This window comes from Coenobita brevimanus, chromosome 112 (assembly GCF_032717465.1).
Source record: "Coenobita brevimanus isolate Jiangsu-jjx chromosome 112, ASM3271746v2, whole genome shotgun sequence".
NCBI lineage: Eukaryota > Metazoa > Arthropoda > Malacostraca > Decapoda > Coenobitidae > Coenobita > Coenobita brevimanus.
The window spans coordinates 21,533,450-21,546,032 of record NC_137065.1 but is presented as its reverse complement, the minus strand read 5'-3'; the positions used below and the strand labels follow the sequence as shown (position 1 = coordinate 21,546,032).

Here is a 12,583-nt window from a genome sequence, read left to right as displayed (position 1 = left end):
GAACATGTAGCCTATACACTGCTTGCAAATATGAGAATAGCATTCACATACATAAATGAAGCCATGCTAAGAAGGATAATAACATCATTCATTAGACCAACCCTGGAATATGCATCAGTAGTCTGGAGTCCTCATCTCAAAAAGCACATAGACAAGATTGAAAAAGTTCAAAGGGCCGCAACAAGATGGATACCAAGCTTAAGGGACCTAAGCTACGAAGAAAGACTAAATAAACTGAATCTACCAACACTACGGGAGAGAAGGAAAAGAGGTGACATGATAATGCTATATAAGTGCATCTCAGGGAAGGAGAAAATAGACATAAATGATTACTTAACATATGGAGAAGCATCAGCAAGAGGACACTGCAAAAAACTGCATAAGAAGAGAGGTGATAAAGACGTAAGGAAATTCAGTTTCCCAAACAGAGCAATTGATCAATGGAATGCACTACCGAATGAAATAGTGTGTGCCAAAACAATTCACAAATTTAAGGATATGTACGATAAATATGGATTAAGACACGGGACAGTACGAGCTTGACTCATTCCTGTATACAATTAGGTAAGAACAATTAGGTAAGAACACACACACGGGTGTGTGCGTGTGTGAAGGTCACTTAGATCGGACTATATGAGCTCTCAGCTCCCTTCCGGGAGGGTAAAAGCTGACAATCACGACCATCAAGTGATCCTGACCGACCCGGTGAATTACGCACACACACACACACACACACACACACACACACACACATATATATATATATATATATATATATATATATATATATATATATATATATATATATATATATATATATACAGTATATTTGGATAGACAGATAGATTGACAGAATTTTTAGAGGAATTCTGTGCAGCCCTAAAGCTCAGAAAATTAATGATGTTTAGCTTCTTCCAGTGTTACCCTCTCCCATTTTATCCACTTGTCATTATGAGTCACTCTCACTTGATGCACCCAGCTGTCCACCTCCAATTATCTTGGCAAACACATTGCACTTGCAATGTCAACATTATCCTTATTAGCATTACATCATAATCCATTCCGTTTAACCTACCCTGTATATTTCAAAACACTTTTGTTCGTTTTACCACCTTTTCTTCGTTAGGAATCTCCACACACACACCTGAGGTTTCATCTCTACTCCCTTCAGTCATCAGTTCTCTCAGTCGACCAGTTTTCTCTCATTCCACCATTCCAGGCAGTACTTTTTAACCGGTGTGCAATGGCATGGTTGTGTGTCGTGACACAATCAACCTGGTGTGCAACAGTGAGATGACTTAATTGCTTGCTATTGCAACCAAGAGCTGTATATAATTTATCTCAAGGAGTAAGCAGTGTCAGATAAATAGGACAGTTATTACGGTAGCAGTTATTAAATATGGGATTAATATTCTGCGTTTTCGTCAAGCAACTACAGCCTGTATGTTCAGAAAGAGGCCTGTATGTTCAGAAAGAGGCTATAACTGATACACTGTATCACAATAGCATTCAGTTTTAGTAGTGGTGAAGCAAATATCTGTCACCAATTTTATGTTCTCCAAAACAGATGCAATTATTCCACCGTGTAAAAATGCTCTAGTGATCCAGGTATATTTCCCCAAGCATCTCTGATTTACTTTGATACTGGTAATTATTTGAATTTTGAAGAATATAAATTCACAGTACACTGTTCTGTATACACAGTTACAAAAACTCTGTATCTGATGAAAATATATCCTTTTATTGACTGAAACTATAATAATGTTTAATCAAATATGGAGATACACAAAGCTCTTGCTTTCTTCCGGGGAGCCCCTAACCAGGGAATGACCGTGACAAAATCACCCCTATGCTATTTCGCCCTCACAACGCTCTCTCAGTCTCTCAAGCATTCCTCTTCCTCTTCCTTTCCTCCTACCAGTACATTGTTCCACTCTCTTTTTCCATAAGATGTATGGTCTGCCTCTTCCAGCGTTAACTGCCCTCAGTCTCATGCTCTGTTAATACTTTCTTTGTCACCCTGTCTGTTTGCATGTGTATTCTTTTAACATGTCCAATTGTCCATATCACCTCACTGTATACCTTTTCATCCATTCAGTAATTCCGCATCTCATACTTGTTGCAATTTCTTCCTTCCAAAACACTCATAAATTTTTCAAACTCCATTACCGAAGTTAACACAAACTGTTGATTGTTTTAATAAAAAATATGTCTGAGCAAATACATCTGAGCCTGTATCAGTTAATTCCCTTATTCCGTACAACAGTTTTCCATTGGTGAACCTATTTCTTTGCTTTAGATCACAATACTGCCAATTCTCAGTTTGTATATGTTTTGGTTAGCTTCTTTTAATAAGGAACCCTTGCCATATATTACAATACTGAAACAGGTTAAGTAGCTGACGGGAAACAAATACTTCGTCATACTAAATTAACCCGTTCGCACACGATGACACGTTTGTTGTCATTAGGATCTGGCTGCGACAATATACATTGACACTTTGTTGTCGTTAAAGCATAAAAACTTTCATCAGAGGAAAAGTTTTCGGCCGATCAGCATCATTTTTGGAGGCGTCATAGCTTCCCTGCTCCTTGTCAAAAGTAATGAGTTGGCAACTGTGGGTCCCAATACCAGCAAGAGAGCAGACAGGTTATTCAGTACCAAATGAGCTGTGAGTGGGGAAGTTACGGCGCAGTTCTGTCTCTTTAAATTTCCACTGTTACCCCCGTCCCAGCTGTGCAACATATTCATTATACCAGTAGTGCTTGTGTATAGTGTTTGGGCACTGTTGTGATTAGATTTGGTGTTTGCAATAGGAAATTTGATGTTTGTGAAGCAATCCTGGTCGTTATCAGCCGTTGGCCAAATGAAGATTGTGCTACTGTTTCTAGTCAACTACACTGCCTCTACCCTGCACCAAATGTGAGTATTCAGCTATAAAAATAGCGACAGTGAATCATGTGAATATAATGTACATATTTAGTGCACAAAGAATTGGTGAAATACGTGCAGTAGCATAGAGGAAGGCAGGAAACTGCCCTACAGTCACAACACGGAGTGGGTACACCATAGTTTTTTGCATTTTACTTGAACACTATGAGGCCTAGGATGACCGTTGTGGGCTCATATGAAAGCCAATGAAATTCTGCATAGGAAGGTGAAATAAAACCATAACAGTGGCAAGAAAAGTTTTTCGCTAGAGCTCCCTGAATTAAAAAAAATCTGTTGGCTGTCGGAAATGGGTTTTACTTTTTCGCTTATTACTCGAACACCATACCTCGTATCAAACTGGGACATCCAGCATATGAAAGCTAATAAAATTCTCTTTCCAATGATGTACAACATGCAGAGATTGATTGTAAACATTCGACTTATGATGCTGGGAAGTGAGATGCATGCTCTTGGATGTTTATTCACATGGCCCTAACGTACGTATAGTTTTTTTTTTTTTTTTTTGCTTATCGTGTAGAACAAACATCGACGAATAGGAATGTGTGTTTTGTGGTAAAATAAATATGTATGGGTGGAGAAAATAAGCCGAGAATACACATTTTTGGAGCGCGCGGCGGGAGGGGGGGAGGGGACAAAAGCCGGAGAGTCATGTCCCACAAACTTATTAAATTATCCTATCGTGAAAGGGTTAACAAATATTCTAGGTGCCCCATTGCTTGTAGACAAAGCTGTTGCTCATGAGCAAGCAATCAGAATGAAATGGTATCTAAAGTAATTTCTTACACTGATAAGGTGTGCTGAGGTTTTAACTAATTAAATACAGTAACATGTTTTAGTTTATTCTTGTTAATTGTAGGCCAGGGTTATTGGGGTGTGTGGATGAACAAACGATCTCTTTGATGCAATAATATTTTATACCTTGCTAGTGTCGCATCTATATTATATAAAAGAGCCACATTGTATGTTTGTTTGTCCTTCAGTCACGCCCAAAAGGGTCATAGACCTCCAGACCCATATTCTGAATCAGGGTTACCCAATGGGTCATTTGGGGTCACCCCTGCTACCCAATATTGGCATGGAGACTCACATGACCTCCATTTCAGACATAAGCTATGTAAGGTTGACCTCCGAGGCCATTTGAGGTCACTGGTAATACACGCTCGAATGACTGGACCCAGCAGCCCAATTTTTGGCATGAAGACTCACATGACCTTCAGTTCAGACATAGGCTTTATGAGGTTGACTTCCGAGGTCGTTTGAGGTCATCGGTCGGAGGTCATTTGAGGTCACCGGTAATAATAAACAAGTGGGCACAAATACTGTGTGTTAGTCTGTGAAAGCTGAAATAGAAATTTCCTGGACCTCTTATAATCTCTCTCCAAAAGCATAAGAGGTACATTGTCTTTCTGAAGCAGAATGAAGGACTGAACTAGTACAAATAAGATTAGAGCATTCGCCTTTTTTTTGGCCCGGGCAATGCCGGGTACCCCTGCTAGTCATCTATTATTCTACATCTAATTTTATTACATTCTAATTTTATCGTGTCTGCTCCTGGGGAGTATAGATTACTTTCTTAATATCGAATGTTACCTGTCCTTTCGTGCTGTAAATATTAGTGAAACAAAAGAGTAAAATGAACCACTTGGGTTGTCACCATGGCATGTGCTGTACTGTACACCTCGCACTCTCAACCACTCTTCCATGCTTCAGATTGCACGTAGGTAAAATGCAAAACCAGAAGTTTCGACAAACAGATATTATTTCTGATAAAGCTAAGTAATTCACATGCTAATGTTAATTTCTGCCAAATCGAGAATTAATGTGAACTTTTGCATAAACAGCTACTTTCCTAGGTTCTACAAATATATATGCAATAAAACGTGAACCTAGTATGTACTGGATGTTGAACCCATATTTTGTTACAAAAAATTTTATGAGATGGATGTGCATAGAGTGTCAAATGGTGCAGGTATTCTTAAACTAATAAAGGTTAGAAACTCTGCTCCAGACGATTTTATCCAATTGACGATTGTCTTCTCTAAAGGAAGGGTTTGATAAAGACTATATCCATCACCCTTGATAGCATATGAAATGTCTCCCCTAAGTTGAAGAAGAGCGTCGGGGATAAAATAAGTATGATGTCATCGAACTGAATTTAAGAGGGTTAAGAAGGCTGGAGTATGGGCCCCCAAATTGTGATCAGCTTCCTCGCATAACTAAGGTTTGTTTTTGCAAGAGAAACAAGTAAGATGGGAAGGTCTGCTCTCTTCCCTCCTTGTTCTTCGCACATAAATGAAAACGGACAGTGAGCTGTACTAACACGCTGCCATAGAGCGATCGATACTTACAGTATATGACCACATTCGTAATAGATCACAGCTTTCAGCAGCGGACTGTGTTATGCAAGAAATTAGGAAAATGCTGGTTGACTATATATATATATATATATATATATATACAGTACAATGTGTGTTGACTAAACGAGTCATCACTGCAGCCAGTGAGCTTTTTGTAGTCTCTGTCTTCATCTTAAAACAACTCACAATAGTTGATGTTATATTTAAGTAAACATCTATACTGCTGAGTGAACATGGACTTCGGAAAAGGCGAGCTTATCATTCAGATCATCGTGCAACCGAAGTTAGATTCTTTCAGTTACGAGCTGTATGTGCTAACCCACGCACCACTGGCTACCGCTGGTTAACATATTTTTGGTATATATATATATATATATATATATATGTGGGGGGGGGGAGAAAGATCTAGATGGCCGGCCTTCCAAGACCGTTCGAGATGGAGACTTGAAATTTTCAGGAGTGATATATCTTGGTTGCAGGATCTTTTGGCACACACACACACACAATCGTAGCTCTAGCGCCTCTGTTACTTTCAATTCTTGCGCCTGCACAACAAAAACTACTGAATCGATTGCTTTGCAAATGTTCCGGTATGTAGTCCTCAACATACTGTATACTTGTGCACCTGGGTATCGATATTGTGATCCGACAAATACTTTTTGTGATACTGAGGAAAATCAAAATGGCCGTCTCATGCCTGAAAGTGCTAAATCGGAAAGTATCTGGCCGATTTTGACCAAACTCGGTGGAAGTGTAGTGGGTCATGCGTGAACATGATATGCGTAGTACCGGGGTCCTTAACCTGGGGTCCATGGACCCCCAAGGGGTCCATGGATGGACTTCAGGGGGTCCGTGAAGGTCAGAACAATTTAGCGATATTGCGTGATGCCATTTGGCAGCATTAGCAAAAAAAAAAAAAAAAAAAAATCGAAGTCTTCAATAATTCTGGTGTTCGTTGACATAAGCCTACCCTCGTCTGGCAAAGTGAACTATGGGTGCTCTGATTCCGTTTGCTACTACGGAGTCAGGGTTTGCTGCGTTTGCTTCTATCAAAACGAAAAGTCGAAATCAATTGGATGTCAAAAATGACATGCGTGTACCTTGTCAAAGACCACTCCACAATTTCATCTTCTCATTCATGCCAAACAACAACAACTTTCTCATTGAAATGAACTTTTGAGCAGAATAATAGTTTTGTTTTGTTTAATTTGCACAAGTTGGATGTATTTCACTTTTTCATAGAGTGGCCCTTAGTTTTCGTTCGAAAAAGTGAGAAACATAATTATTTGTAATGATTTCTATTCTTTGTGTATGTTATACACTGCGTAAGGTAGTCTAGTTTTCAGTAATACAAGGTATATTCATTGTATGCAAAATGTTTTATGTGGTAATGTCCATTTTTCTGGGGAAGGGTCCATAGCTTTCACCAGATTCTCAAAGGGGTCCGTGACTCAATAAAGGTTAAGATCCACTGCCGTAGTATGAATGACCTTGACCTTGATCTCTAGGTCACAGGTCAAAATCCGTAGGAAAAATTGTGAGTCACACCAAAAGCTCCTTAATATTAGCTCTACAATGATAAGTGTTTTCATATGAAATGTGGAGTTCTTTGAATATGCTTCAGCAGTTTCAGAATTGTAATTTTCTTTTCTTTTCTTTTTTATGTTATTTTGCTTTTAGTAGAAAGTTTTTTTTTTTTTTTTTTTTACTTACTGGGTAAAGCCAAGTTTCTGGGGCTTGAATGCTGAGTGAATGGGAGTGTGGATCATTCAGTTTGGCAAACTTTGGTCGGGATCTCTCTCTCTCTCTCTCTCTCTCTCTCTCTCTCTCTCTCTCTCTCTCTCTCTCTCTCTCTCTCTCTTTCCTTGGGATAGGAAAGGAGTTCTAAGAATAATTTTGATGATGATAGTGAGGAGGAGGGGGAGGAAGTCAAGGATTTAGCAAAAACAGATCTATAGCTGCCGACTACATAAGGGTCATTAGAACAGACAACCACTTTGGATTAAGATTTGAGGAGGGGAGGTTCTGTGATCACCTCCCTGTTGACTGAATAAGCTGTTAGGCATGGCATAAAAGAAAAATGTGTTGTGTACAAAGAGGGAGTTTTCAAGACCCTAAATCTGTATGATAAAACTGTACGGTTAAAGAAATTTTGAAAATCAATATAATCTTTCTACACAGTGAATAAAAGAGAAGCATGGCAGACGACTCTGTAACTAAAAGAATTACCAAAAGTACAATGAACAAGGATATTGAATAACTGTTTCGTAAGGTACTACAAGTACGAATAAACTAACAAACAGTCTGAGATATGTTGGTATGAATAATAACGGATTAGGTAAGTCCATGCGATGACATACTTTCCGTTTATTCTCGTTACTGCCCGATGTTATTCATCTTAGGACTTTTTTTTTTCTTTAAGTGGAGGAGTCATATATAGGATTCACTCCACAGTTGAATATAAACGTCAAGACGTTCCAAAATTAAACAAAAAAAAAGGGGGGGGAGGAAAATAAGGTAAAGAGTATATTGTAGCAGTGAAACTTAAAAGTAATTTCTTGGCAATAGCGAAACGAAAAGGAAAAATAACAATATGATGTTATTGCTGAATAACCCCGGTCTGTCTGACCGAGCAGACCCATCATCAATTGCAGAGAAACGACTGCCCCTACACGGCCGTTCTGTGCAGTGTACAGGAGTTCTCTTGCGACAGGCAGTGCCTCGTCAGAGTGAAGCGCGGGGATGGACGCCGCACTTGTGTTTTCAGCCAGTTAACAGGGGCACCATAGTAGGATCCACTCAGCGTTGTAAATCGGCTTCTGGACTACGGGAAAATAATAGCCTTGTCACTCAATACAGAGCCACCGTAAGTGGAAAGAACAGTAATAAAAGGCGACAGTGACAGTAAGGATGGAAGAAATAGGAAGAGAGGAAGACAGACACACACAGAAATTGTAAGGCGAAGGAACAAGTAGGCATCACATCATTAAATGCATGGATAATGGTCGCCACCGCCTACACCAGAAAAGGAGGGAGAACAGTAGAATAGTACGCATGCGCCATGTGCCCATTTCATACAGGTGAGCATAAGCAAATATCATTCGTATTCCTTTTTGTAAGCACGACATCCAATGAAAAAAAATAAGATGCTGACAAGCGAGTGGAGAAAATATTATTGTAAACGAGAGAGAGAGAGAGAGAGAGAGAGAGAGAGAGAGAGAGAGAGAGAAATCTCCCATATAAATAACATGAGTCAAATCGACAATATACATATACGAGATTCACAAATCTTTACGACACGGTTGCCAACAGACTTATGGAGCAAAATGGGGAGGGGGGGAGGGGAATTTTGTCCATCGGATGAAGGATAACTGAATACGAAAAGCACACAATGTCGAATATGACTGACAGCATATAAGCATATTCTTATATTAGTACTGACGTGTCTTTCAAGTTCTTACAATATCTGTTGCTTCAAAGCAACTATGAAGTACCATTATGAAACAAATACATCACAGGTCTTTGAAATTCATAAACTGAATGAATGTATAGTTTTCCATTTTCTTATATAATATATATGGTTCAGGAATTCGGGACTTGCATGTTATTAATCACAGCTGCCTTTTGCACACATCAAATTATATAAAGGGCTTTTCACACCGTCAAACAAATTTAAACAAAAACTTCACTTTGTGTCTCACTGTACAGGCACTGTTAAGAGGTGATGTACCCACAGTCAGCGAACACCGACTCCACTGACACACTCGCTCTCCCGGCAGCTGCCGAGGGCCAACTGGTAACTGGTTACTGGTTTGTTGTAGCGACGCGTTAACGTCTCGGTGCCACGCACACATTGCCACACACACCTGGGCCCAAACTCACAAATAAACTTACGATTATTTCCCTGTCATAGCTAAGATTTATATCGAATGAAGGGTAAGGAATGGAGAACACAAAATATTCCCGTATCTTTCAGTACTCCTACAAAAACAAATCTAATATACCACAGGGAAATGACTGTAAATTTCTTTGTAAATCCGAATCCTGAATAGAGTGTTTACCGAGAATTTAAGGCAGGGATAGAGCTAAGGCAGAATGAACCGGTTGTTAGTTTACGTTACGAATTCATGGGATAAAATGGTGTCATGTTTTATGCTTGCTACCTGCAGACGCTCTATTATGCTTACAGGATTTTCTTTTTCAGTTAAAAGAGTTTAATATAATATTCATTAACTTCTTCATTTAGAACTGGTATTCCAGTGCTGACTAAAATTGTCAGGAGTTAGCAGAAATAAACACTATCATAGCAAAAAAGTGCAATTACTCCTGTTGATGAATGGAAGAACGGTTTACCATTCACATTACTTCTCCAGTTCTGAAGTGCACAGAAGGTATTTTTGTGCATAATGAACATCAAACGTCACTGATTGAGACATAGTAATTTTTGTTGTTATGTTTGCAGCTCAACGTACGAAGGTAATATATTTTCAGTGTAACATACATTCCTTTCCACCAAAATGAAATATCAGAGAATAAAATACCAAACTGACTTGTGAAAGGGAATAGATATTCCTCATTCGTCCACACCTTCTGCTGCTGCAGACGGATGAAGGTGAAGTATAAAGAAAAAGGTTTAACGAAAACAAATTAACACAGGTTTCAATATTTTTATTACATCTCTGATTGCATTATATTCTGAAACCTTACACAGTCCTCTGCAGATATAATCAGCAAAATTATAACCAATTGTTATAACCCATCCTTCTTTTGGTATGTGAAACATAACACAAAATAATCACAGTTTTACACACTCAACCTTCCTTCTCCCACCTGCTCTTGAGAGAACTGCTGGTTCTTACTCCAAAATTTGCATTGGAACATATTCTCATTGGTTTTAGAGATTTCGTAATACAGTATTTCTTTCTCGGGTATGTGTTTCGCAACTTACACCTTAGAACTCTCTCGTATGAGTGCACTGAAAATTTTTAAGAAGACAACATTCAACGTTATATCAACACGAAATAAGTAGCAAAAGGAATCATGACTGCCGCCTATGAGGTTTCTTGCACTAATGATAATACTTGTACAGCTTATTGTCTCATCGACTTGCTACCGGTACGCGTGCAACCAGATCATATTGTTCTCAGTTATGCTCAAACAACAGCTATCTTGATAAGATTATGCAAGATTTTTGGTAAAACCCCCTATGACAGGAGTCACCGTCTCACAAAACGTTTCTACATCCAGTGACCGAGAATATAAAAAATCTCAAGCTCAGCGCTGTAAGAAGTTTCAGATTAATACAGCATTTAATTTAGGATATATAAATAGGCTATTTTTCGTTCCATACCTTTTTTCGTCATGTTGTAGCGACGCGGATAATTATACGAAGCTATTTTTTTACAGTTTTGCATAATAAAACTAAATTAATCAAAAGATGTGAAAATAAAATTATTTTGTATACCCTATGGTAGTGTACAGAAATGTAAATAGAACCAACTTGACTGTAAATTTCTTCAGGACCATTTGTGGTTTGTTTGGTCAAAATAACGTTAATCATTAGTAATGACCATGGGCATGAACTACCGGTATACAGAAGTGGTAAACTGGCTGAAATTTTATAGGGTTCATGCCTCTAGTCAGTTATCTGGTTGTACATGGGCCGATTCATAGTGCCTACCCACTCTTCAAGGAAACATAAACCCACCAGTGTCAGACCTAACCTAACTCACTGGTTACCAACTTTCATTTTCATCTGACTTAACTTTTTTCCATTCATCAGTATCACGGAAATTACTGAAACAACGCAACGTTGTTATGCTGTAATTGTTTTTTCCGTACACAGGAACACATGCGTTTTCCATTCAGCACTTTCTGTAGTTTCCATAACCGACTCTTCTAATGTGCAGTACATGTGGTCTCACTTTTTTTTTTTTTTTCTTTTGTCTACTACGGTTGGAGGGACTGGTGTTGCGGGTGGAGGGGGACTACTTCCTTTATCCGTATCTTCAACTCGCAGACATAGGCACCATAGTCACAGTTATCTCTCCAAAGCACACTTGAGAGGGACATTAGATCCATTACTGTTTTCTTTATGCTCCACTGCACTCCCTTTATACCATCTTCATTTACTCTTTCAGTATCTATGTACCATCAGACCCACTCCCTTTACTGACCTGTTATCGGTGAACAATCATTTCAGATTGCCAGACTAAAAAATCGGAAAAATAGTACATCAAAATATTATCTTTGAAATTTGAATACTGAGAAAAATTTTGTATACCCATACACATACATAGTAGTCTCTCTCTCTCTCTCTCTTACAAAATATATATATATATATATATATATATATATATATATATATATATGTGTGTGTGTAATGGATACTTTATATATATATATATATATATATATATATATATATATATATATATATATATATATATATATATATATATATATATATATATATATATATATATATATATATATATATATATATATATATATATATATATATATATACTTTATTTGTATATATTATAGTATATATATATATATATATATATCTATATATATATCGTCATCCGTTTGAGTGTCCACTGCAGGACCGGCCTATCCCGAGCGAAGTCGGGACGATACAGCCAATGTATCTCTACCAAGTGGCTTAGGCTGTCTGGTAGAGATTGTAGGTAGGGTGAGAAGTGCTTGTAAGTGTAACTGGAGTGTTGGAGTGGCTTTGGATGTGTGTAGTCTGTGAACCAAGTGTAATCGGCCCGCGCAAGCCGACTGGGTGCAAGCATACTTTACAGTAAGCGACACTGGTTCAACTACAGCACCCCTTGTGTCCGCCAATGCAGTACATGGCCGGGTGAACACTCCCAGAGTTTATTACCCTGGCGGGGAGCAAACCTTGGTACACCCGTGTACGAAACGCACACTCTACCACTTTACCACAGAGGCTCTATATATATATATATATATATATATATATATATATATATATATATATATATATATATATATATATATATATAAGTATGAATAGTTTTTAACACTATAGCAGGGAATCTAATCCAGGATTACTACGTATGAGTCAGGCACTGATATCACTACACCACGGCGTGCTAAAGGCTGAGCCACATGATTTGTTTGAAGAAGAAGGTAAAAATATTGTTCACCCTTGTGGAGTGGATGTGGAGAGGTTGTATTAAAATAACTAAACAAATTTCAGAACAAAGCTGCTGGAATTATTAATAACTCTGCTATTA

At 38.2% G+C, this 12,583-nt stretch overlaps 1 protein-coding gene across 1 annotated transcript in view; it reads right to left on the bottom strand.

Annotated features, from left to right (window-relative positions):
• Window positions 1–9,091, bottom strand: part of LOC145418133 (uncharacterized) — a 191,710-nt gene extending 182,619 nt beyond the window's left edge. The window contains exon 1 of the mRNA XM_080286656.1: window positions 9,044–9,091. The gene's annotated coding sequence lies outside the window, so the exon portion shown is untranslated. The remainder of the gene's footprint in view (window positions 1–9,043) is intronic.
• Window positions 9,092–12,583: the final 3,492 nt, after the last annotated feature.